This window comes from Anguilla rostrata, chromosome 15 (genome assembly GCF_018555375.3).
Source record: "Anguilla rostrata isolate EN2019 chromosome 15, ASM1855537v3, whole genome shotgun sequence".
NCBI classification, from domain to species: domain Eukaryota; kingdom Metazoa; phylum Chordata; class Actinopteri; order Anguilliformes; family Anguillidae; genus Anguilla; species Anguilla rostrata.
In genome coordinates, this window is record NC_057947.1 from 29,128,180 (window position 1) to 29,154,976 (window position 26,797).

Sequence of the window (26,797 nt, forward strand, 5' to 3'; positions counted from 1 at the left end):
CTTAATGTGCCAGTATAACAGTGGCAATAGTTCAGAGGAGGTTAAGGAGCATAACATGTGTGATGTTGCCATTCTGTTTTTTTAAATCAAGCACACTTAATCGCAGTGAACAGTGATGCAAATGACAGACAATTTTAAACCCCTCATTCAGACGGTACTGTATACAGTCTGGCCCAACAATGGCTTCAAAGCACGGCGGCATTAGCGGGTAATCCGCCGTTGCTGCCGGCGCCGGGGGCGATGGCCAGGCCCGTTTTTGTCCGCTCCCGGGCCACGCCCGCTGTACTGTAAACGAGCGCGAGAGACGGAAAGGGCGACCCGATCGGTACCCTCACACTTTCCCAGGGTCCACACTCACCCCCCCCACCCCCCCCGTTTGCTGAGGCAGGGCTTATCTGGGTTTGGCAGCGTGCTGCATGACATCAGCAGGCATCCGTGCGTGAGACGGGACGTCCTGCCTCTGCCCTGACTTCAGCCCGACGCCCTCCCTGGGGCGATTGTGCCGATCGAAAGGTGCTCCTGCCGATCGAGGGGTGTTTCTGCCAGATATAATGGACGCAATGCTGTTGCAAGTTGTATATCTGGCAAAGCTCTGAGTTGTCCATGATAACAATGTATTTGACTCCCTACACCCCTGTCTCTGTCTGTCTGTCTGTCTGTCTCTTTCTCAAACTTTATGAAGTACTTTTCCCTCCAGGCAGTCCGGGGGGGGGGGGGGGGTGTTGAGTTGTGTGAGCCATGGTAATCACAAACACATGCAGGTCCTCGCTGGACCAGCCCCACCCTTCAGGGTCATGGACAAGCATCAACACAGGAACGGGGAGGGGAAAAAAGCCCAGGGTTCTGCTATAGCACAGGTCATCACTGAAACACTGAAAGGTCTCTACTGACTCTCCAGTAACAGATCCTCTTGGCTGCGTTTCGGTGGGAGACACATAAATAAGCCTTACTTTAATGTGTAGAGCTCAGGGTGTGCGATGCAGAGGTACTCTGTATACTTAGCCCTGCTGTTTTTCATTTAAAGCTGAATGAATGGCTTTAAGTACATTAAAAAAACTAATAAAACAATATCAAAGGATCAGAGCAGGATAGAAAAAAACGGCCGGTTGGGGGTCAAACCTACGGCTGTTCGTGCACGGAGTTCATCATCGCAGAGCAGCTGCAAGCGGTCACAGGAGATGTGATCAAAACGCACCCTCCCGTTGCTATAGACATTCCCATATGGAAGATGGCCAGGCCCCCCGGGTGAGGTCTTGTTGCTGTGTGGGCCAGAGATAAGACGATCTGCAGCTTCAGCTGCGGGAGTCAGGTTGCGTACACACGCCCTAGGGTCAGTCATTCCATCATCTTCTGGGAGCGCCTTTTTATCTCTGTCTCATTGGGTGGCACTAATGTATTACCAACGGTCCGATCCATACACAACATCTGTTTGAAAGGAGTTTTGGGTACTATTTCAAGAGAAAAATTATTTACGAAATGGTTACGACACATGCAGGGTACATTTGCTGCGATGCACTTGGTTGAATCGAAATCGAATCGAAAAGATGTTTACTGGCATATATACATACTGTATATTCAACAAAGTTTCAGTTAAGAACATTCTAATCACATATTTGTGATCTTACGGTTTAAAGTGTTAATTATGCTATGATTTTTCATATTCTCTCAGGTGGTCAGTCATTAGTTGTCGTCTCAAAATCAGTATCGATAAAATTCCACCTTCATGTGCGCAACTGGACTTAATATTGGTCGGGCACAGGTTCAGATTCGGGTAGAAATGGCTTGGCTCGAGTAAATCATATAATCAGCATCAGTCAAGTGTGTTGAAACTTGATTGGAAGACTTGCAGGCATGGGTGGGGATGACATGTGCAGTCAAAACCACTGGCGGAGCATGAAATAAAAAATCTAATCTGACGCGATTTCAGATCCAGCAGAGAAGTGAAGCACTCTTTTCCCCTGAACTTTCCTTTCACCTCATGCTAGTTATTTCTAGGTACCGCCAGTTCTAGCTGTTCTATTTAAAAATGAATTAGGCTCTTGGTTTTCTAATGTGAATGAATAAAGAAGTATCTATTCCAGCCCTCCACCTCTCTCTGCAGCACAATAACCTTGCATTACATTACATTACAGCCATTTAGCAGAGGCTCCTATCCCGAGCGACTGACGCAACGTTCTACATAGCATTTTACATTGTATCAAATTATACAGCTGGATATATACTGAAGCAATGCAGGTCTGAAGCAAGTACCTTGCTCAAGGGTACAACGGGAGTGTACTACTGGGGAATCGAACCTGCGACCTTATAATGGGTTTGCACATTATACTACACTGCCGCCTGTGTTAACCATTGTTACACTTGTTGTTGTACTTAAATGTCATCCACTTATACAGATTGATGATTACTGAAGTAATATAGATGTCAACACCTTGCCTAAGACTATAATGGCAGCAGTTCCCCAGTGATTAAAATTTGCGACGATGCATATATTTCCAAAAACCATCACCCTACGCAGTGCCGTCCGGTGGACAGGCCAGCAGGTGTTCACTGTAACAGCACGCCTGCTTCTCAAACAGAACGTCCCGCGTCAGGAGAACAGCCGCGCTCCAGAATCGCAGTTTAGCAGTACAGCGAAGTTTAAACAAGTCTCTGAGGTGGGACGTCTGGACGCCCGATTACGAAAAGTGATGAGGTGAGAGCAGCACGTTTTCAGTGCGAGAGAACATCGCTGGGGTGACAGTTCCAGAATGTTATATTACAGCGCTAAGCTAACATGCAGTACATTTGCGCCACACGGACATCAAAGAGCCACGATATTTGCTATAGATTTGCTATAAATTCAACAGGAACAGTTATGCTGTTTTGATATAGTATTTTTTCAAAATGATTGATTCCTCAGTGTGTAATACATCCAAGTGAAATGGGGGTCAACTGCTCCATACGGCAAACCTGGTTGAAGACTAAGGGGGTGTTAAGCAAAGCAATATTTTCTCTGGAACGTACCACCATGAGGTGAAACTCAGCGACTCAAGTTACTTTCGCCCTGTACTTTCTTAAAAGAATCCCCGTCCAGCGTGCACGAGGGGGGTTTCATATCGGCCCCCTGAAAAATTGGGAAGACTTGGACCGGCCCGACTGTTTAAACAAGACATTCCACACGCAGGCATTAGAACAACATTCCGTTCGGAGTTACCGGGGTGGCTCGGCTGAGCGCGGTGCGGCGTGTCAACCCCGCGGGCCGCTGGGAGATTTCTCTTACATGCGCGCTGTGAGCGCTGTCTGCTCCGGCTAAAGCAATGGGGCCAAACTGGTTCAGAGCTGTCAAGCTGCAGGAACTGGCACACGGCACCCTTACAGCCCTGCGTGAATCCAGCCCCCGTTGTTGACTCTCCAGCAGGCCAGAGTACTCGCTTGATTGGCACTTTTCTGTCCTGGATTAAATTTTTACCAGGATGCTACGGGACCACTTGGACCGTACGAGTGAAGCCCGTTTATTTTACTTTTTTTTATAAATGGGTGCAGTGGAACAATGGTTATTATTCAAGTAACATTTCCTTATCGTTAAACTGGATCTTAAAAAAAAAAAGATAGGCGAGGTTCTCTGGAAAGAATGTGATATTCACGAGTTCTATAAACCCCACCATCTCCATCTCGCTACTAGATACGCTGTATATATTCTGAATTTCTCTTCCAACAGTGTGTAACATCCAAAGGGTCAGGGGCGTCCCCAGTACGCTGAGGTATAGCCACACTCTATGGCTGTAGTGTAAAGACGGAAGCCCTTCATCTTCACTTGACCTGATTTCTTTTGTCAGTTTGTCATTCTCTAAATTAGTCCGGAGAACTAAGCTGCCAGAGCCAACCCCCTCAGCAGTTATTTTGGCTGTCGATCAGGTAGGAGCCACTTGGGCCTCAGGAGTCAAATTGAATCTTATTGCAGAGTGTAATCCTCAACTCTAGAGGCAAACCGTGGGTCGCATTTTTTTGCTAATGCTAATGACCGTTTCTTGGCTGCTCAGGAAGGTGAATGAGAACCCATGGCACCAAAACAGTTATGTCACAGCACCAACTGAATTTCCACTGATTTAACTCCCATGCCCCCTTCAATAATTCTGATTAGAGTTAAATAATAAAAAACAGTCATTTCAGGACAAGCTGCCTGGCCACATCTTATGTGCTTTCCGACGCATATGGTTGTCTTTCACAGATTCGGAATTCGTATTCACCGAGCTACATGGTGAAAACTCGTTGTTGTTCCAGTGAGGTTATGGGGCCGCAGTGTGGGTGCTTCACAGCGCGTGTGTGAGGTTTACTTTGTGGAGCGAGCGTGTTTACGGGCGCTCACCCGCGTCCCAGGGCTCCAGGGCGTCCCAGGGCTGCAGAGCGTCCCGGGCCGGACTGCCCCTGTGGCGTCCGGCCGCCGCCGATGTGCGCGCCTCCGGGAATGACATCACAATGGCAGCTCTGTGAGCCATTGGCTCAGCCTTGCAAAAGAGGGAGCAAAACAAGATGTCCGGCCAACTGCCGCGCCGGAACTTTCGCCGCGTTCCAGAACAAAGGCCACCTGTACCTGGAGGCCTTGGCAGAGCCGTTACCCTGATTTTAAAATGTATTCTTAAAGTCGCGTTCAAATTTCATTTTTCGAACTCAAGTGAATGCTCGCGATCTCCAGTGGCCAGACTCCAGGCTCTGGGCCCTGAATTTTCCATTGTTTGTGGTCCAGTAGTACACATTAGGCTTCAGTCAGTTCTTGTCATCACCATGGAAATACCAGAACACAAGCAGAATCCTAAAAGGAACCGTAGGTCCACCCATTGGTTTGTCCTCCTTAGATTTGAGGAAAATGACAATCAGGGGACCACTCTTCGAATGTATCAAGCATTTCTCAGTCAACATTGCAATTGCTGCATACGTATTGGTATGTATACATTTAAAGAGGAACTCCAGCACCTATTTTGGCATTTGCAAAACAAAACAAAACAAAAACAATGAATAAATGAATACATTCCCAACAACTGAATTAAATTTAGGAGGTGGTTGGTTGCCTGACAGGGAGAGGAGGGTGCTTTTTTTCTTTTTCTGTCCCTCGTTCTCTGATTCAAAAGGAAGAATGGATGCTGGCAGAAGTGACAGTGCTGCAGGCAACAAAGTGTGACAGTGTAGCGCTTGATTGGCAGCCTGACACAGGTTCTCTCACTATTCCCGTCAAATGTCAGATTCATCATTCTTGTTTCCTTTGCAGTCTATTCGAACATCACCCCTTTCCCTCTGGATATAGCAGCAGTGGCTTAGAGTACTGAACAATGCCTTTTAGCACAGTGAGAAGATAAATAATTTGTCTTATCTCCTGTGCCCTATTGTAGGCCATTCCCATTAAATATTCCACCTCTTAGTATTTTGGTTCATGTAGAAGTTTAATTTCAGCAAAGGCGTGGACTTTTTTCTACACCAAATTGAACATACGTACTTTGACATAAATGTGGATTTTTTTTAGGAAAAGTTGATTTTTCACTGGAGTGCTGCATTAATACTAATTTTCCAACCAAACAGTCCCTGCCTTTGAGTGCCAAACATTTATTTAGTCTGCAGTCAGATAACTAAAACTGAATCCCGATCACAAAGTTCCGGAGGCCACATGTGGGACGAGGTTCAAACATTCCAGCCCGCTAAGTTCACGCCGCGTGGCCTTACAGGGAACGCACGGGAGGCGGAGGGAGCACCGTGTTTGTGCACGGATAACGCATTGTGTTTTCTCTACTGCAGGAGGAATTTTGGACAGGCGCGTTCCGTGATCCTGAAGGAGCGCGCTGCTGCTTGGCTCGCGTCCGGGTCCGAGGAAAGGACAGCACAAGGAGACGCGCGTGTTCCGCAGAGCACGGACGCCGCCGCTCGCGGCCTCGGTGAAAAAATAACGTAATTGGAAACATCGGCTCTGCTCGGCTGGCGTGTCGCACAGCGCGGTCGAGGTGGGAAAAAAAGCTTCGGCAAGCGAATATTTTGCTTTCGTTGTTCGCGGGACCGGACGTGGAGCGTCGCCCTGCCTCACGACAGAACGACAGATTTCGAGAGAAGGAAGAAACTGGCCGCGTGTCACTACATTACGGCAAAAATATTTAACGGATTGCTTTCATCTGTTTTTATAAGCTTTTTGGTTCTCTGAACCGTTCTCTAGCTTGCCCTACTGGGCTGTAAAGTCAAACAGCGTATTAAGGTGCTGTGTAATGCACAGTAGTAGTCAGGGAACCAAATATATAATAAGGTTTGTTACTGAATACTGCTTGTGTACAGCCCTACCATTAATGATGCTGCATTGCTAAAAATGAATATTAAGTAGCTGGTGCAGGCAGCCCCCCACTAACCAGAGCATGCCCCCCCTTCCTCCCCAAAACTGAGGGGGATCGTATGAACAGGCGAGGCAGGCAAATAACTGGGGCCTGGAGCACTGAATTCCCCTTACTGCTCAACTTTTATTCCAACGACAAATATTCATTTTGGAAACCATCAGGGTCATTGCCTGTCTCTGAGAATTTGTACAGAATTTGTATTCAACTGTACAATCGAAACTTTTGGCTTGGCCGTGAGCAAAACATTAAAAAAAAAACATGTTGAAGGCTTTGACTTTGGCCATGTTGAACAAAAAAACAATCTTTCTTGGAAAAGATATATCAAACTCGATTGTCTATCGAAGGCTAGCCATTGTGTGTTTAAAAACCACAGATCATCTCTGGCAAGGTCTTTTTTCATTGTAGACTTAAGTTAAGAAACCAGATGTGACTTCTTTCATTGCTGGAAGCTCAGAGGACTCTTTTTTCCAAATATACTTTCCGTGTATATTAAAGGTTGTTGCTTTCAACAAAAATAAGTATTACCAAGACCGGCCATTGACAGTAACTAGGTGGCAGTTGTTTTTTAAAAAGTCATACAAAACAATATCTATTTTAGTGACTATAAATAAAGCATACCTGCCTCCAACCTTTGGAAAATGTACCAAGTGAGCCAAGGAGGACCGAGCCAGTGTAAATATAATGATATATATTTGGAATAAACACATGGCAAAAAATAGACACCTGAATTTTCTATTTTGTGAGTTCATACTGGCCTGTTTCCAAAAAAGACAGCGGTACTTTTCCAAATCCTCGCCTGATAGTGCCAGAAGGAGCAAGATGCATTCTTAAAAGAAAATGGAGATACTGTATCTAAGGAGCACAGCTGACTTTACCCAGGACTCCACATTTATTTTCACACATATATATTTATATATTTATACATGCATTATTTTCACACATATATGAAGTATTATTTATTTTCCACATTTTACTTAAACTTCAAGTGCCCACAGTCAGTATTTAGGAAACGGCTACTGCAGCTTGGTTTTGCACCTATTTATTTATTTATTTTTTTACAAGTCTTTAGTATAAATAGTCTCTGTTCTGTTTTTCTGGGCAGGTAAAGACGGGGAAGGGGATTTTGTTTAACCTCTGCGGTTGGTCGTCCAAACAGCGGCCTTCGGCAGTGTGGGGGTGGGAACCCAATTTTGGAGAGTGATAGCCTCTCTCTCACTTGCAGATCTCCTCGTTGGGCTTATCTGGAGAGCAGAATTAATCCAACCTTCATCAGCCCTTTACTCTCTCCTGACTGTCTATAGGGTCTCCATACAGGCTGTTCCAATTTCGGCCTCCTGCCGGCATCCCCCCCGCCCAGTTCCGACAGATGGTTCGCTCCAGTTTCTACCCACTTCCTGTTGTGAAGCCCTTGGCACTGTACCGTACCAAAGAAACGTCCCCTAAAGGGGAATCTTTGCCTCTACGCTCCCTTTATGACATCATAAGCCTTGATGCTTCCCTCCCTCCCTCTCCCAGGTGTGCTGAGGTTCTGAGGTGTTCTTGCTGCGGTCGGGAGCGAGACCCGGCGGCCGGATTCCTTTCTCGCACGCAGCCGTTTCCTGAGCGAGAAGCGGGGCCACAGAGGAGGAGCGGGTTCGAGGTGTCGGTTGTCTGCAGTCGGCAGTAGGGCGGGTGCTGGCGATGGAGATGGCCGGGAGGGATCCTCGTAGCGCATTACGACTCGCTTCGTGTTTGTGCGTCCAAAAATGATCATATTTCACACCTTATTTTTCTTCACACACATTATCAACATTTGCTGACACCCTGTCATAACATGTGAACCACAGCTTACAGTATACAAAACCATTTACATTCATAGAAATAACTTTTTGCAGACCGTGTGGAAATTTTGACTTGTAAAAATAAGAGCCCATCCATCTGCACCCTTCTTTAACATACCTGAACCAGAGACTGTAGTCGTCAGCAGTTATTTCTCATTGTTTTGAATGACATTTAGTTACTAACCTTGCTGGCAGATTTGAGATGGTTGACAAATATATTTTTATGCCAAGCAACACCAGTTATAAACAGCAATGGTAGCGACAAGTATCGACAAGGCTATTTTGAGGAAAGTGATATCTAAGATTACAGTATTTCTAAGTGAAAGTCATCTTTTTGTGTTATTGTATGTAGAAATTGTTTGTTTTTCTTAAAGCTTAAACTTTGGTTTGTTATTCAATAAATGTGCATATATTAAGTTAATTCTCTATTTATGTTTTTTATATATTTTTAACCACAGGTGGCCTAACACTTTTGGCCTGCATTGTAAGTCTGAGCAAAGAGCCCTAGCACTAGGTCATTGTAAAGGTACTTTTCTCTCTCACTTTTAAATACTGGCTGTATAAGTGGATGGCCAATGAAGGGACAATTTAATATTTACATTACATTACATTACAGGCATTTAGCAGACGCTCTTATCCAGAGCGACGTACAACAAGTGCATTAGTTCAAGGTGCAGAGGTGCAAAAGAAACACACTAGAGTGAAGTAAAGATCATAGTGCCGAAGTGACCACATAGATCAGGACTCCAACCCTGTAGAGTAACCTGTTCAGCAAACAATCCTACCAAGTACAAACTAGCACTGGAATCACATTTGCCTAATCAGACAAAAACAATCCTGCCAAATAAAAACTAACATATATGGACCTAAATGGCAGTTTGAATTGTGCTTCACTTCAAAATCCAGGCAGTCTCTATTCTGTGACCTTACTGGCAAAGGTCTGGTGATTTTAAACACCTTTGGGGAGGAAGGAAGGAAGGTGACTCTACCTCAACTGCTGCAGTACAGTATATGGGCAGCTGATAGATACACGACAGGTCATATATATTGTGTCATCTGTAATGTCAGCTTATTCTAAATCTGGCAACCCTAGGGGACGTGGATGGTACACGCCCCTCTTGTGGTACAGTACCGCACTGTTCTCAGGCCACTAAATGTATGGGAAATGAGGAACTTGGGAAATAGGAAATTGAATAATGGCCGGGCTTTTGTAGCTGGGTTTTTGTGCTGAATGGTCCGTCTCATGGCAATATGACACAACAGAGAATGCTCGGCTCTTAGAGCTGGATTTTTCCCTTGCGTTTTCCCACAAAAACTGCAACTAATGAAAAACGAGTGATGAAGCTAACATAGAGTAAGACTTTGTCCACAGTCCTTTTTTAGTGGAACAACACAAAAGACACAGTGTGTGCTGGCATCATCGGCCAACACAGCCAAGAGTGGGGTGGCATTGCACTTTCATCAACAACCTCACAAGCCTCAACGTTCCCTGTGTACACACACACACATACACACACCCTTGCACCCTGATACTATGTGTTCTCTCTCTCTCTCACACACACACACACACACACACATACCCTTGCACCCTGATACTATGTGTTCTCTCTCTCTCTCTCTCTCTCTCTCTCTCTCTCTCACACACACACACACACATACACACACCCTTGCACCCTGATACTATGTGTTCTCTCTCTCTCTCTCACACACACACACACATACACACACCTTTGCACCCTGATACTATGTGTTCTCTCTCTCTCTCTCTCTCTCTCTCTCACACACACACACACACACACACACACACACACACACACACCTTTGCACCCTGATACTATGTGTTCTCTCTCTCACACACACACACACATACATACACACACTTTTTTCATAATAGCCAAAGAAAACATGGTAAATAACTGGAATATTTGGGATCAGCAACTGAACTGTTTTTGAAAAACAGTTACCACAGACCTTTAGCTGCCACAATAGGAGGTCCAAACCTCTCGAATATAAAACCAGGGTGAACCACAGAGAAAGCAGACATCACATCACAGCCCGACCAAAGTTCAGGAAAAAGCTTGGGATTCATACTCATATCTCATTTTGCTCAGCCACAGAAACAATGACATTAAGCGCCACAATTGATTCTGCATGGAATCATACCAAACAATAATATTATCAGCTCCAAGTCTGAGTCATGTCGCCACAATCATTCACAACTGTCTGGTCGCCATGCAGAAAATCCCTATTCAAAGAGACAAGCACAAGAAAAAAAAAAAACATTCCCAGATTCAATCACAGCAGTGCCCCCCCTGAATTCAGGGTTCACTTAAAATTGGTCTGCATTACTCTGTGGTGAATTTCTAAAAAGATTTTAACTGTTCCAAAACATTAGTGGTTTTTGGAAGAAACAGTGGGTATCGGTTGGACATATTCATAAAGTTAAGATGGGCATGCATAAGTTAGGAATTCCCTGGAACTTGTGCAGATGATTTCAGAAACAGCTAATCCTCCAAAGAAATGTTTCTTTCAGATGCTTCCTGTGGAGTTTTAGCAGGAATAAGAGGGACTGGGGGGGCTGATCCGCGCCAAAGCCAGGGAGTTAAGTCTCTGAAAAGAAAGCTATGGCTGAAAGTCAAGTCTGTGTTTTCACAGGGAGTATTATCCCACTGCAGGCTGTAACAAGAGGGGGCAGGCATAGAGTGGGCCAGCAGGGGGCGCTGTGCCTGTATCCCAGGGGGCGCTGTCCCTGAGCCCAGTTACTGCCCTAGTGGGGTTGGCAGACCACCTCTGACCCATTCCCCATGAGAGGAAGCAGCGAGCCCAGATGTGTGGCCCCGGGGCCCGTCTCCCCCGCTGTGGCGTTCTGATCCGGTTCCCCCTCGCGCCCTCACGGAACCCGGCGTCCTCCGCCGCGTGCCACGAGGCACGGACCCCGCGGCCGCCTGACTGCCATTACCGCCATGTGGCAGGGCGCGGTTCACCACGGAGCTGAGCCAAGCGGGAAACGCTCTATCGCTGTCCTTTTATTAAAACCATGGGTAGGCTTAAATACCAGCAAAAGATAAAAAAAGTGTATATATATATGTGTGTGTGTGTGTGTATATAATATATACTATCACTACAGAATTATCAATATGTAATCAGACTATTATCATATTATCATTGGTCTCACAGTGTTCTTTGGCTTATCACTACATCAGTACATTCCAGCTTAGCAACAGGCACCTGTGTGCTACCAGCTGTCGTCCTCTGATTGGTGCTAGCGCTCTCCTGTAGTATTGTGTAGCTCAGGTAACCACGCAATGCTTGCAGCGTGGGTGGCACTGTTGGGACTTGAGAGGCACAATTGGGCTCCGACTGAAGCTCTCTGACGGATTACAATCTCACTTCAACTTGGCAATCTTGTCGTAATGTTGGCTGTGGCCCTTCAGTATTGTTCCTGTGTTGAACATGAACACTAAACACAACACTGCCACCTACTGGTACCCTGAGTTCTGTGCAAATCTTTTTTTCTTTCTTTCATTTATTATTTATATGAAACAGGAGTCGTTTAAAAAGTAATTTTCTTATGAAAATTTTCTTAACTGACTCACTTTTTCCATTTTATGTTTTCGTTTCATCAATCTCTGAATGTAAATGAATGTAATATAAAAAGTACTTTATGTAGTGAGCTCCATAATGTTTGGGACAAAGACATTTTTCTTGATTTGACTCTATACTCTACAATTTTGGATTTGTACTTAAACAATTCACATGTGGTAAAAGTGTCCATTCTCAGCTTTGTGGAATACAGAGCCAAAATCAAGAAGGAAAAAAGTATCCCAAAAATTATGGAGCTCACCGAATATTGAGTTGCAGCCAATTATTTCACTGTTTGGGGGATGTTCAGCTATTATGTGCATTAACAAGCAGGTGTACCTAATAAAGTGGCCACTGAGTGTATATAAATGTATGTGTGTATTGTAATGTGTACTTTATTGCTTCGCAGATGGTCTTATCTAAACGCCCACGTGCAGTACTCTCCACAACTGCTGTGACCATGTCACCACGTGACCACTAGTCTTTCAGGATGCCCATTATTTTTACAATATACTACCTGGAGCCAGTGCTGCGAATATCACCCTCTAATATTTGGACCCTCCCTGGAGAGCGTGTAAATATTAACTACGCTGCGGTTTTTTTCTGTTTACACAACTGTACCCATACAAACGTGGCACAGTGACTGACATAATAGTTCTTCTTCTGGCAAGCGGAGAGTTTAAGTGCGCGTCAAAGACATTGCGCGACAAACCTGCCACCTGCTGGCCAAGTTCCGAATCGCATGGAGAGACTACAGTGATATTACACTAAAAAAAAAAAAAAAAACAACAACGATTTTCTGCTGATGTTGAGCGTCATCAAACCAACCATTTTGTTCCCCAATATTTTCTACAGTTATATTTCAGCATGGGTCATCTGATCAGACCAAATAAAATAGAATCCAACTGACAGAAATTGCTGGTCAAAACAATGTTTAACTCAACCTTTAAATTTTTCATTTTGTCGTGTTAAACCACTTAAAACCAATAGGTGACAGCAGATCCACGTCAAACTACATTGTGTGATATTTTTTACATTTCTTAATGTTTTAAACTAAAATGATACTATTTCACTAAATCAGTACGACTGCAGATCGATATAAATTGGGAGTAGAAAAATATTTTGCCCTTTTTACTTTTGCGTGGATGATTTTTACAATAAGTGAATTCATAATAAAACCTGTCGATCTCCAGGTCTCTCTGAGGCCATATAGTAGGCCTAGTTAAATTTAGCGCTGCTATTCAAACCAAGTCATTAAAAATCGCAATGGAATGGGATAAATGCTGTGAACCCATATCAACAGTAGGGGGCAGTGTTGCCCACAAGCCTCAGGTTCACCTCGGGTAACTTTTAGACTGACCCTATTCCCACGCACTTGTATGCCGGAGACAAGCATTCACGGGGAGCCGCTCAGACGGCTCGAGCCGTTTAAAACGGGCCCGTTTGCGCAAATTGCAGGTTGTCACTCACTGAACATCGCGGCAGTGGTAATTACCGAAACAAGGCATTTTAAACATCCCACCTCCTGTCCCCTTAAAACGGCAAACCGCCTCCTCCACCTCCTCAACAGAATGCGAATGTGAACAGAACAAGCGCTCCGTCAGACTCAGACCGAGAGCGAACAACGCCGAGGAAGATCGCTGTCGCACTGCAGTTTTGAGCTTCGGGTTCTACGTTCACTCTAATGTAAATCTCCAGCGTAAATTACCAGCATGCTTCATACCGTTTTGTCAGTGCAGGTGTGAGCATTACTGCTAACTGAATTCACATTCCCTTGTCAGAGGTTATGCAACCAGCAACCAGCCTCCAGGCAGCCCCCCTTTCCCCCAGAGTATGCAAAGGACTTCCAGAGGGTCCTCCAAAAAAACTGAAAAATATTTTCATTACATTACATTAATGTAATGTAAGTCGATTTTCCCATTTCATACTGTTTTATTTGTAATCACGTTTAATACATTACATATTTTTGTTACATATTGACATTTCCTATTAAGATCATCGTAATTTATTACATAAGACTATTTATATAGAACTTAAATGCCTGATATAGACAGTATGTGATCATCAATTTTAGACATGCTTTAGTGGAGTCTGTAGTGCTCGTTGGGTAAAACTATCTCGGTTTCTTGTTTCATAAAGGTGGGGGTCTTCAGTCAGAGAGCAGTCAGTTCATTCTGATTTTATTCATTTGATTTCTGTGCTGGTAAAATGAGTTGTTTTGTTTTTTTTGGCAGGAGCTTTATGAGTGTGTGAAGGGTTAAGGGTTTAAAGTGATATTTCACTCGCATCTGGTTGGAATTCAAGACCATTAGGCTGTCTGCAATAAAACAACAATATACGTTAGTTTGTTTTATTACTATTATTATTATTATTACGTGTTTGTATTTGTAGTATTTGTGTGCTTGCGTGCTTGCTAGTATGAATCAAACTTTAGAGGGTCTTTGCCCACTCACCTCCCGACCTCCGGTGCAGCACACTACCAGCACATTACGATCTGAGACAGGCTGTCCGTTCCAGGCGAAGCGGTTGGTCTAAACAGGACGTGTTGACTCACATCCTTTGTCATTTGGGTTTTCAAAGCTCCAGCATTCCTTGGCACCTCAGACACGAACGCGAGGCCCCCGACTGAACATCCTTCAGGGATGACGCGCGTGAGTCATCGCCTTGTCTTTCCTCCGCGGCGTTCGTGCGTGTGTGTGTGTGTGCGCGTGTGCGTATGTGGGTGTGTGTGTGTGTGTGTGTGTGTGCGTGTGTGTGTGGGTGTGTGTGTGTGTGTGTGCGTATGTGGGTGTGTGTGTGTGTGTGTCTGTGTGTGTGCGTATGTGTGTATGTGTGTGTGTGTGTGCGCGCCTGAGAGAGTGTGTGTGTGTGCGCATACCTGTGTGTGTGTGTGTGTGTGCGCGTAAACTGCCGCGGGTTCAGATAGCTGCAGCCATCATTACCCTCAGCGGTATGTGTGTGTGTGTGTGTGAGTGTGTGTGTGTGAGCTAACTGCTGCCGTTACCGCGGTCCAGCTGGGCCCAGCATGCGGCCTTCTGCTGTCGATCTGGCCAGCGCTCCAGGAGCCCTCCAGCTGATGCGTGTGAGCGCCTCCACAGAGCCCCCGGCTCTCCCCCCGCCCCTCAAACGGTGAGTCATTTGGACAGTTTGGTATTGTGGAAACACTTAACTAGGGGAGGATGTAAATACGGGGTCGCAACGGCGTGCTAAGTTTGCGGATACGGCGTCGCGACGCACATGCGGCAGGGAGGCGACGCATTTCATGCGCTTCCCGCGTGCGCATCATTTGCAGCGTGGGAAAAACAGGCTGAAAGCCGTTCAGCTCAGACCACAGTGCTTTCTTCCACGCATTAAGTTTTTTTTTTTTTTTCCATTTACTTGGTATATAAGAAAGGGACAAGGACTTAGATTCGATTAGACTGGTTAGAAAAAAATAGCAAAGGATGAAAATAATAAAATAACAGAAGTATGAAAAATGTGCCAACTAAACAGCACAGGCTTTGAGCACTCCATCCAACATTAATGCCATCACGTCCTCCTGCATTATTGTAATTAGTTCATTTGTTCAGCTGTCGTGACCAGGCAATTGGTCTTCAGCACTTCAGCGCTGGGTGACCAGGCAGTTCCGACAGTGCAGAAAAATGACAAAACTTAGTGTCACTATTTATCTGATTAAGTTAGCACCTGTACGGTGCAGTGGCCCTGTCGACTAAACGGATTGTGCACCCCCCACCCCCTTCTCCACCCCCCCACCCCACCCCACCCCAACCCCTGTTGCCACTGAGGGAATTCTTCCTCTTTTTTTTCCCTCTTTTTTTTTTTCCTTGAAGGAGTGTGTGCAGCAGGAATGAATGACCGATTTCCCCGCGTGCCACTTCCTGTGACCCCGTGGGGTTCGCCGGCTCGGTCGGCGCAGGAATGCGAGGACGAGGCTCCTATTGGCTCGGGGTCAGCGCGGCGGTGGCCCCTCCCCCCCCCTCCCCCCCCCCGGCGGCCGTGGTTCAGACACACCGCGACCCCCCAGAGCCCCCACATCAAAGCACAGGTCTGTTTGCACAGCGCGGGCGAGGCCGACGGCACAGCGCGACGACACAGTGAGCGACACAGGCACCGCGGAGCTATCCCAGCATGCCTGCTGCTTCAACAGCTGCCCTCACTTCCCATAACTCCGTATCTGCTGGCCTTTTATACAATGCAACACATTACAATACAATGCTACATTATTTATCCCTGTGGGGCAATTTCTTACAGGGAAAATCAGAAATACATGATTTAAAAATATACGTATATATTTTTTTATGTTTTAAGCCCGGCCAGTTGCCACGGAAGCAGCGTGCTGGAAAAAGGAGCACTATAACTGCCTTGGTCATATGTTGTGGTGCTGCACTTCATGGCATAAAATGAAAAATGGAATAAAACATTAAATTAATTCACATGCCCCCATGCACACACACGCAGGCGCACACCCACATGCACACACATAGGCACACACGCACGAACAAGCACACACACACACACACACACACACATACAGGCACACACACACACACACACACAGAGGCATAAGAAGGTTATAAGGCTAACTTGGCCGTAGGAGGGGGGGTGTTGAAACTACATCCTGGAGGCTCTGACCTTTGACACGACGGCAAGCGCTGGAAGCGGATTGGCTCGGGGGCTCCACGCCGCTCGCTTCCCTTAAAAGTGCCGCCCGGGCGACTATGTGAGGAATTCGGAGAATTCCACAGATCGCCGTGCGTCCCGATATCGCTCGGAGGCATGAGGCCACGCTCGCAGAAACCCAACCCTACCTGAGCGATCGAAACTGCACCCACACATTATTATTAACACCAGTGCCCAGCGTGGGAAGCGGTCCCCGAGCCTCGAAAACTAATTCCTCCTTAAACAAGACGGACAGACAGAGCGGCAGCCTTGAATGGGAACCGGAGTGAAAGGTGCCTGAGAGAAAATATCGTGGTCACCACCCCACTCCCCCTCATCCTCCCCCCCCCCCGACTCTCTTCCCCCCCACCACCACCGCCGGTCTCTCCTAGGAAAGCCAGACGTTTTTTTTTTTCCAAAGGTCACGGGCAGGCGGGCAGGCTTTTGAAAGTTCATAATTGCTGTCTTGCCACAAACACCCTCGGTTTGAAATGGAGAGCAACTCTTCTGCCGGGGTTTCTGGCGAACGGCTGAAAAAATTCAATTGGCCGTCTTCCCCCATTATACCTGACACAATGGCTTTCTGCACACAAGACCTTCGGCATTGAGGCTCCACAGAAAGCAAGCATATACCGCATTCACTGGTATTCGTGTTTCCAGGCAAGGAAGAGACTGCGGTGTGCTGCGGTATTCGTTTATAATGTCAAGAAAAATCTTTTAGAGCCATTCTCGTTATATAAAAAAAACAAAAAAAAACACACACACACAGGCCCCATCAATGCTGTGGCAGATTTTACAGTGAAGTTAATTACGGTATAGGCATGTTAATCACGACTGGATTTTTGTACATATTCTCATTTACTTATATTGTCGATAATAATAAGAAACAGTTCTGCAGATGGCTGTATGTGTGTGTGTGTACTGTATGTGTGGGTGTGTGAGGGACAGAGAGATGGCTTATGAATAATTAAGAGTCTGTGATTGAGTCTAATACCGGTTAATACAAATCAGAGTTAAAACAGCAACCGCTGCACACCATCTGTGCGTCTCTCTACTGCCTCCTGCAGGTGTCACATAGTACTGCATGACAGTATGAGATATTTCTGCAGACATTTCTCTGCACACAAGCAGGACTGAGACAGCTTCCTTACAATTATTAAAAAAAGCAGTTTTCTCTGCAAGTAGAATACCCCCAGGGTCCTCCAAAATGTATAACAAACACAACTTGCTGTGAAGTGGCGACTTAGAGGAATTTAACTGAAGGAGCAGCAAGTTGATTTCAATATGCCTTCGAAAATGCGCTCTTGGGAAAGTGTTGAGTTCGAAGCACCAAGCACAAGCCATTTCAATGGCCCCTTCGTATTGTCCTGATTTATCAATGATTGTAACAACTGCATTTTATTTTCTCACCAAACCATGCCTACGGGAGTGCCTTTCAGGCAAACTGAGAGCCATAGATCCTAACCTGCCTCTAGTGGGAAGTAAATTAACTTTTTATTTTTTATTTTAACTCTCTGCACTGTGAGCTAACAGCCATGCCTGACAGTCTGAAGCATTCGCGTTATAGATACCCCCCAGGCCTGGGTCAAATACGTATTTGTTTTGGATTAAAATACTTTTCGGTGCTCTATTGATCTTGCCTGGTGTAAGTGAGCCTGCCGATATGACCAAGGCGGTTGCCTTTTGAGTATTCATGGTTCCAATGCACCAGATTTCTATGAGATTTAACCACACAGCCTTAGATTCCACAGACTGCCTCACAGACTGCCTCAGCTTAAGACCTCCAGACCTCCAGACTGCCCTCAGCTTAAGACCTCCAGACTGCCCTCACTTAAAGCCCTGTAGCCCTCACAGCAGCCTCAGCTTAAGATAGCGACTGCCTCCTGACGTTTAGATACCCCAGACTCAGAGCCTCACCTTAAGACTCTCCAGACTGCCCTCTGATCAGACTGCCTCGCTTAGACCTCCATCCAAGACTAGCTGCTCACTTAAGACTCATGCCTCACTAGACTCAGACTGCCTCGCTTAAGACCTCACAGACTGCCTCACAAGACCCTCGCAGACTCCTCAGCAGACCCTCACAGACTGCCCTCAGCTTAAGACCCTCACAGACTGCCCTCAGCTTAAGACCCTCACAGACTGCCCTCAGCTTAAGACCCTCACAGACTGCCCTCAGCTTAAGACCCTCACAGACTGCCCTCACCTTAAGACCCTCACAGACTGCCCTCAGCTTAAGACCCTCACAGACTGCCTCAGCTTAAACCCTCACAGACTGCCCTCAGCTTAAGACCCTCGCAGACTGCCCTCGCCTTAAGACTCTCACAGACTGCCCTCAGCTTAAGACTCTCACAGACTGCCCTCAGCTTAAGACCCTCGCAGACTGCCCTCGGCTGAAGACCCTCGCAGACTGCCCTCCCTTAGACCTAGATGCCCACTTAAGACTTCGCAGACTCCTCAGCTAAGCCTCAGACTGCCCTCTGACCTTCAAGCTACCTGCTCAGACTGCCCCTCACTAGCCTCAAGTGCTCACCTAAACTCATCTCGACTGACACTCATCCTCAAAGAAAAAATCAGCAAATCCTAACAAGGCCTAAGATTTCTGACACAAAAGGGACTTTTATTTCAGAAATACGACTAAAGAAGCCGGTTTTAAATGAATTTTTGTGTTCCTGCTAGTAGCTCTCTCTTTTCATGGCATCGTGTTTTAATGGGGTTCTCAAAGACGTGTGCGACATGTTTTAATTTTGGGAGTTTTAGCAGTGCAGTCTGTCTGTCCACCTTACCATGAAAAGGTATGCAAGGCTGATTCAAGCAATTTCACGGGTTTAGTGTGTGATGTTCTTTACCCGAACCTGTGAATTTCCATAGATTCTCTAATAAAGGGCACATGCAAATTTTATGGCATAACTGAATGACTGAATGAATGAATGAATGGATGTGGCTCCATTGATGGGATGGGATTACGTGCCTGTTTTAAGGACTGGTAATACACTAGCTTCCGTGAACGTGACAGATCCACTAGCTGTGGTTTTGATGCACATCTTCCTGTGCCTGTTCATCTTGGATTTTATTTACTCCACTTTATTAAATTGGAATTGACCAGAGTTCATTTTACTTAATCGAGTCTATCCCATATTGTGTCATTCACCATATTGTTGTTGGCTACTGTGAGAAAATGATAATAATAGAATCTCTTTTTTAAAGCCAGGTGAGTGATCAGGCTCCGGGGACACCTGCTTAAGTGCTTACATTTGACAGCTTCACCGGAACGCGGATGACTTGGACCTGGCTCAGGAACAAATGACTGAGACCACGCCCAGACTGGAGAACAGTGCTGAGCACATCCTGTCCTGGTAAATATTTAAATCCACATAACAGTTCCAAGTTATGGTCCTCGGTTTTTCCTTAAAGGAGGCCAGACTGATAAATAGAAAACCACCTGAGAAGGAAGAGAAGGAACGCAGGGAGAGGACCTTTTGGCTGCCCTGGTTTACGACTAACGTTCCCTCCCTGTGCCGACCTTTGATGATGTCAGACCCCGGACTCATCAAAGCCTGAGCCGCGGTCATTTACCTGAGTCTGAGATCACCTGTGTGGGTGTACCTGCGGACTCGACGCACCTTCGCCCCCGACTTCAGCCGGGATCCCGCTCCACCGGATGCGTACGCTGAGCGACGGCACGCGGCCTCTCTGTGACCTGATTCTGCCCCCCAGGCCCGTCCTCGATAACACCACGCATGGTTTGTGAACCGTACGGTTTTCACGCTACGCAAGCTTGGCTTGAAACCGTATCTTGGAATGTGTCAGTATCAGTTCAGGCTTAAAACTTTAATAGGCAGCCAACTCGAAAGCTGTCTGCTGAATTAAATATTGGGAATAGAAGCAGTTCTTTATGAACAGAACTACAGAGACTACACTGCAAGAAGCGAAGCACCAGCTAGCCAGAAAAAAAAATAGGATGGCCAGGTTACAGTTTGCTAAGAAGTACCTAAAACCCTACAGAACAAAAGGCTTGTGGACAGATGGGACCAAGATTCACTTGTATCAAAGCGATGGCAAGAGTAAAGTGTGGAGGCCAAAAGGAACTGCCCAAGGGAACTATTCAATGTATAAAAACTGCATGTATAAAAATTGTGAATACCCTCAAATAAAAGCTGAGAATATGGTGTACTTTAACCACATGGGAATTGTTTAATTACAAATCTAAAGAAAGTACAGAGCCAGCTCAAGAAAAAATATATCTTGTCCCCCCCCCAAACATTACAAAGCTCACTGTGTATCTGCATGTGCATGTACATGCGTGTGCAAATACGTGTTTCTGTCACGTTGAGAACCCGAGCCAATTTACTTTTCATCTTTACAACAGGAAGTCAGATAAATTATCTTTTAACAGCAGGAATTTGCTGGAACAGAACCAGCGGCAATTCTTTCTGCACCATCACGCTACCTCTGTTGTTTTGACGCTTCCATTGTATAGACGCCATCTGTGTAGATAACGTCACGTAGACCCATGTGCATACTCAACAAAACCAGGATCATTGATAAAGATAGTTATTTTAATGCAGTGAGTTTCTATGGCGTTTCCAACAGACTGTAGTAAATAACTGCGACAGGAGTTCCTGAAAGGTAGGTATACTAGAAGAAAGGCTTCACAACAGGTGGCTTGTTGAGCAGGCTGTATATTGGCTGCTCAGAGGACTGGTTTACAGACTACATAACCAAGATTCTATTTATACAAAAAAACAGGAGTCTATTTATAGTAAAAATGAACATTAATCCACTGTTATGACACGTTAAAGAAACCGACACAACAAAATCCACTTATATTACAATGCTTTCAGTAGACCAGATGTGGCAGACCAGATTTCTGGTTTGTTAATTAACATGCTTTATTAAAATGAAACTGAAAGTTAAAAGATTAAACGGTTAGCAATGATCAAGATTTAGCGATCACCCACAAGGCAAGATTTATGCGCTGGCTGAGGAACAAAGTACTCAAAACATTTTTAAATGCGCATATTAAAGGCTGATACTTTCAAATATCGAAAATGTTTCTTGTTGTGTTGTCACAGTAACCTGCTATGAGACCTTTGCTTTATCGCACCTTACTGTGCTTCACCAGCGAACTATCCGAGCTGCACCCGCTACACTGGGATAAAGCCAAAACCAAAACAAAACCTGCACCCAGCCCCATGCTTCTCAGGTAAGACTGGGCACCCCTTCAGTGAGTGGTAAAGGGGCACATCCAACTCCAAAGGGTTAAAAAAATTTTTTTTGATAATATCCAAGTTAGTTTTCCTCTCGGAAGAAGCAAGCACAAGCATGCTGAAGCGTTTATGCCGGACGTGTCATGTTGGAATCTGCAGAATTCACCCCGGAATGCTACATCCACCAGCACACGCTTTCGTTTTGTCACCGGAGACTGAACGTCCCGTTCAGCGAATGGAACAAATACTTTCGGGAAAGTCATCGCTCGGGTCATGTTCATTCACAAAACTGAATGCAAGACTGAGCAAATGAAGGGATTCATTTTCAACATTTTTATTACTGCATTTTTTTTTCACTGCAATTTGTTCCATGAGTGGTCATTTTTACTGTATGTATTTAAGTGGGCAATGGCTTACCATTGCTTACTTAATAGAATATAATTACAGCTGACTAAACAACCTGACCAAAAAAAAAAAAAGAGTAATCCCTATTTTAATGAATGTATGAAGGAAAAGGGATGGCAGATGACAATTATTGTTTTAGAATTGTTTTTACCATAATCTAACAGAAACCCAGCATTATTCTTTGAAAAGTTAGTATTGTTAATTAGACGGAAAACTTTGTAAAAAAGAACGCTTGACCTACTTTTCAGTGATTTAAGAAGGGGAAGAATGTTTCCAGGAAGAATTTACAGAAAACCCACGCCATTATTTTGGCGATTGTGTGCAGTAAAATGGGGTCATTTAATATATTATGGTGTACTGTTTAGTAAAGATGCATTACTGGCCAAGATACTGGCAGCAGGTGAAGTACCGGTTAGGCCTAGTCTCTCTCTCTCTCTGTCTCCCTCTTCTCTCTCTCTTTCTTTCTCTTTCTCTCTCTCTGACTCTTTGTCTCTTGTTTTCTCTCTTATTCTCTGCCTGCATCCCCCAGTAAAGAACAGAAGCTATCCAGAGTAGAACGCATTGGGCCTTCCCTTATTCAGTCTTCAAGGTCTCTGCACAAAGGTAATAAAAGTGTATGGCACTGACTGACATGAATCCTGAGCACTTCCTCAAACCCTTCACCAGAAAATATCATTTAAATACGAAGATGATTATGATTATGATGATGATGATGATGATAAAGAAGAAGGGAAAAACACTGAGAAGGAAAGGAGCAGACCACAGCTTTAAAAAAAAAAAAAGAAAAAGAAAAAAGCCATCATTAGTCACCGGTTTCAAAGGCAATGTATAATAAAACATTTCCCCCTAGGTAAACCCGTACAGTGCAAACAAGGAATTAACCCACCCACTGCAGCTCTGAATAATACCAGAAGGAATGTGCATCGCCCACTCAGGCACAATTAAAGGGTGACACACTAACACCCGTGCACATGCAATCGCACATGCACACACGCACATGCACATGCTCACAAATGCGTACTGTATGTGCACACATGCACACATGCACACGCATACACACACGCACACAATCTTCCACATCCATACTATGAGGCAGAATATAAGCAGTTTACACGTGCCTTTGGGGCTGGCTGCGAAGCTCGGGTAGCGATGGGTAGCTGCGAAACAGTAGCCCGACTACGCAAACGCAAAACCGAAATTATAACAGCAAGAGCGAGACAAAGTAAGAGTAAATATAGCGAGGCGATGTCTTTCTCCCGACACGGCAACAAAAGACCCAGCGCCTCGCCAGGGTAGTTGCTTTTTTTTTCTTTTTTTGCCTTTTTCAACGTCGCCTTTTCGAAAAGCTCTATAAACGTTAAACTGCTCCAGAGCGGGGCCCGTCGCGCGCGGCATGGCGGGAGACGGCGGGAGGCGGCGGAGCCCCGCGGAGCCAGGCCGGCGTGTTTGGAACACAGCGCAGTGTGACTGAGCCCGTTTCAAGTCTCCTCCGCAGAGCAGCTGACGGCTGGAACTCCGCCGCTTCTGCTCGGCTGTCGTTACCTTAGCAACGACCGCGGTTGCTAGGGTCCTCATCCTTCTTCCGATATCCTCTCGTTCCCTTTGCCACGTCCAAACGAGGGATGAAAACAGGGGGGGATATTTACCCAAGCACCTCTCGGGCAGAAAATCCTAATCACAAATCCTACTTCAAATAATAAACGTGACATACAGAAATAAAGAATTTTTAAAAATTTGACTTGAAGAAGTGTTTTCATTTTGTGTTAATTTTCTGTGAGTTCACACCATAAATCTTTAGCAGAAATGTGCAGTACATTGATGTGGATTTACAAAAACCTAACATAAAACTATGTAAATGTATTCATTAATGTAGAAGTATAAATTATCCACATAAAATGTTTCCATAGAATTTTTAAATGAGCGTGCAATTTCAAAACTGACCAATACAACTGACAATGAACAGACCTGTTGAGAAAATGCATGACAGTGTACAGAACAGCTTCATCACTGCAAACTGACCGTTTAGCTGTTTTCATAGCAACTGCTGCATGTGATTGAAACGCTTTCTTAAAGCTGTGACCTCGCTCTATCTTCACCCATGGAGGGTGGATGAGAAGTGGTCCGACATGCAAATAAACTGTCCTCTCATGTGGTGAGTCTGGGGCTGTACAGAAAATAAAACTATAACTGCTTTTCCTACAGCAAACGATATCAATGATAACACCCAGGACAAGGATCATCATTTAAATCACGCGTTGGTTTCCCCTACCCCCCTTTCTACACCCTCAGAAAAAAAGCTTTCTTTCGCTTGTCTCGATATGGAAAGCCATTTTTGCTCCTCGTTGGAACTCTCTTTGGTAGGTGTAAAAAGAGTGAAAGCTCCCAGATTGAACCATTTTGCCCGACAAAGAACCCTTGAACTATATACGGCTCCTCCCCATGGACACACAGAGGAGCCTTTGGGAACCCATTTTTTGAAACCACAGTTTTAAAATAATTCTACAAAAAAAAGGACTTCGCTCAGGATGTGCCTTTGGTTCTCCCTTGCATTATTACGTTCTAATGTTTAAACAACCAGCGCGAGGACACGGCAGCGAGCTGAAAAACCACCGAGGAATTCTCCAGCGCGGAAAACATCGCGTGACTGACGGCGGCCCCAGCGCCGAAAGCATTCGCGCCGGCGAGCACCCCCGGCGAAGTACACGCCCACGCCCCGCGGAAGCGTCCGCGCGAAAGGCATTCCGTTCTCCGTTCTTTCCGCGTCCGGTAATCCCCGGGGGGGTTGTTGTTAAGCAGGTAGTCACGGCTGCGAAATGCCACGGCAACCCCGCCGCGAGCGATTCACCTCGGGGGGGCCGAGGCGCGCTCTGCTTCCACACGTACCCCCTGGGACGAGGAATTCGCGGTATGCAGGTCACACGGTGGTAATACCTTTAGATAAGCAGGTTCCCGCCCCCCCCCCCCGCCCCCCCGCCCCCCCCGTGTGCTTGACTGATCCCTCGCCGCATCGCTCCCCCCCCCCCCCCCGGATGCTGCGGAAAGGCCGCCGCGCCTCGATTGGCCGGGCAGGCCGTGGAGGAGAGGCGGGGTCACAGACGCGTCCGCGGCCTAAAAGAGCCCCCAGGCCTGCCCGGCGGTACGCTCGGACTCACCTGAGTGACGCTTCCTGATACGCGTGAGGAACTGTCAGGCCCGTTTAGACTCCAGGAAAGAGTCGGTGTTCGTGAAAAGGGGGCCGAGGGCAGGGCTAAAGGCACGTGTAAGCGTCGACACAAATGTGCACGCGAGGTGAGAAGCGATCAGAGTTTAAACAAGAAAACTGTATTGATTGATTGTTAAAAGACTGATAAAGACTGGTAAAAAAAACTGAAAAAAGTGGATTTGAGAAAGTACCGTGGAACAGGCTGAACACACATCAAGCACAGGGCGCTCTCGCCATTCTGATCAATAAAGACACAGCGCCTTCATCCAAACACTTTCCCTGGATTTCCATAAAGATCAGCCACAAGTTCCTCAGAAAGAAGGAACCTTCACCTTTAAGGTGATACAAGCATCCCACCTTCACCGCAGTGCCCCTTTAACACAGGTATAAATCACTATGCAGCCCCCCCCAAAAGGGAAAGCTCTTTATCCCCCCTGGAATGTGACAGACAGAGAGCAGCGGTGCTTGGAGAGGACAGGTCCTCCAGGGGAACTGCAGGTGAAGATGTGAGGTTTTTTTCCACGTTGCCCTCGGCAAAAAAAAAAAAAAAATCCTGGAGTCTCAGGGGACGTTTCAGGGTCGGTGAGGGTAGTGTGCGGTAGTAGTTCACAGCACTTAGTGGAGTTCAGAGGACCCCCCCCCCCCCTCAACACACACACCCCCAGGACAAGTCTGAAAGTGAATCCTAAATAGGATAAGTCTGCAACCCCACACTGCTCTGCCTACATAATATAAATATGATAAAGAATATGATAAAGACACCTCAGTTCAGGAGTGCAGCGTCACATGCTACCCCCCTGGCAAGAATCATCACCGGGGAACTGTGCTAAAAATCTATGCATGGATGGACCCCCGAAAAACATAGTAGCTTGAAAACAAAGTTTGAAGACTTATTACTGGGCCAAACTGAACAGATTGACAGATGGGCATATCCACAGAGCCCTGACCAATATGAGACACATGAAAGCAGCAAAGTTGCACACACCGGACAAGCTGTTCTTTATCGACAAACCAGCAACGAAAACTCCACAGACAAACACAGGAGAGAAATGAATCGGCCAGTGTGAATGACACATCAGAGAGTGATGTCATAAAGAATATGCAAATAAGAAGTTGGAAAGTACATATAACTGATGCATATAGTTGGTGCTGTCATGCAAGTCCTGGAAAAATGATAGTTGCCAATGCACAAATATGAGATGTAATTTTTGTAAATCAAATTGAAAAACTGCTGCTTGGTTGGTTGTTTTGACTGACAGACTCTTGTTTTGCAAGACAATTAATGGACTAAATTAACCTTCTCTGATGACACATTAGGTATAACCAGTGCTCTGATGCATTTGGATTTTAGACTGTGAAAATGACTGTCTGGTTGTATCAAAAGGCCAAAACCATCCCTATACCAATGTCAGATCAGACTGCAGCATCCTTACTCCACACAATAAAACATTCACTTGACAAAGGTAACGCACAATATATAAAAATGGTAAGTGATTCAATATTGATAATGGTTCTCCTATGCTATTACCAAGCTACATAAAAAATAAGGGCAGTAACAAAGATAAAAATTACAGCCAC

The 26,797-nt window shown here is 45.6% G+C and overlaps 2 long non-coding RNA genes across 2 annotated transcripts in view; one reads left to right on the plus strand and one right to left on the minus strand.

Moving 5' to 3' along the window:
- LOC135240641 (uncharacterized) overlaps nucleotides 1–8,186 on the plus strand; it is a 17,532-nt gene extending 9,346 nt beyond the window's left edge. Inside the window, exon 2 of the long non-coding RNA XR_010325739.1 lies at nucleotides 5,764–8,186. This is a non-coding gene — a long non-coding RNA (uncharacterized LOC135240641). The remainder of the gene's footprint in view (nucleotides 1–5,763) is intronic.
- Nucleotides 1–26,797, minus strand: part of LOC135240640 (uncharacterized) — a 107,547-nt gene that overhangs the window by 4,826 nt on the left and 75,924 nt on the right. The gene's annotated exons all lie outside the window — the stretch shown is intronic.